Genomic DNA, 1207 nt, shown 5'->3' with positions numbered 1-1207 from the left:
ATAGATCCTTTCGAATTCGTGTCGTCGAGTTTGAGCATCAAGTTGGACCAAGTTTTTAGCTCTGGTGTACCCATAATGAACCCCTTCCTCTTGTGAAGGTTTAACAGCTTGAAGGCTTTCTTCGCGAGCTTGGCTTTGTAGGGATTCATGCTCGCGAGCTGCTCCACGGCAGCGACCGGGACCCCCCTCTCTTCAGTATTAGCGTAGCCACCATCATAACCAGAGCGTGTTTCCGTTCTCAAGTGTCTCTTCGCTACGATCTGGTTCCGGCCGGCAGTAAACGAGATTGGAGAGGCAGCGTCGACGCTTGGCAGAAAAACCGCAACAAGTACGTGAAGGAGAAGGAAGTAGAGTAGACGCATAGCTGGGCGCTTGTTAGTCGATAAGGAGCAAATTGAGAAGTGACTGGAGAGACGAATTCTCTGTCACATCAGATAACTGTAACTATTTTACATGCACAGGTACTTAGCTCCGAGCTGGGAAACGAGACCCAGATGGGATTGTTCAAGATAATTTGCTTTCATTTTTTGTACAGTATCTCTGTGGTCAAATTGCTCAGGCAATGGTTATTTTACATGTTCAAATAAGCTTAGCACTATGAAGCATCTGAGCCAATCTCAAAGTTCCATCATGCACCGGATACACGGGGGTAGATATTGCGCACGTGGGCGATATCGTCGACCCTGTAGTCAAAATGTGGTTCAAACCACAATGGCAAAAGTCGGTCGGCTGACCGCAATCTGAGGATCAAATGGTTTATAAAGTGTCCTATCGAATCTATTATAGCGGAACATGTAGTATGACCATTGGCGCCACGGGCGCTGTCGTAAATCAAGACGGCAACGGTGCGCTGTATAGGAATGACGACAGCACAAACTAGCATGAACCCTGATCCCCAGTTTCCAGTAGTTGGTCACACTTGGAGCCTGCTAGCGCGTTGACAGCAATTGTGCTTGGTCATGCGTGGTGTCACCCTTCATGGCGGTGTTGTGCTCGACGTGATTATCTCCAACCGCACACATTGGACTAGGTTCAGTCGGCGACAGCACGATTGACTTAGTTCGGCCACACTATTAATTGCTGAGATATTGTCGAATGCAACCAGCGACTGCTGTCACCTGCGTGTACTGCCACGAGATAGTCACGCAACTGCAACCAAATTGTGTCGGCATCGTCCTTCAACGCCTACTATTGACCATATAGGGGG

Source organism: Phytophthora parasitica, assembly GCF_000247585.1.
Source record: "Phytophthora parasitica INRA-310 unplaced genomic scaffold supercont2.1, whole genome shotgun sequence".
Lineage (NCBI taxonomy): Eukaryota > Oomycota > Peronosporomycetes > Peronosporales > Peronosporaceae > Phytophthora > Phytophthora nicotianae.
The sequence above is the reverse complement of the archived record's forward strand: the minus strand, read 5'-3'. Positions refer to the sequence as shown.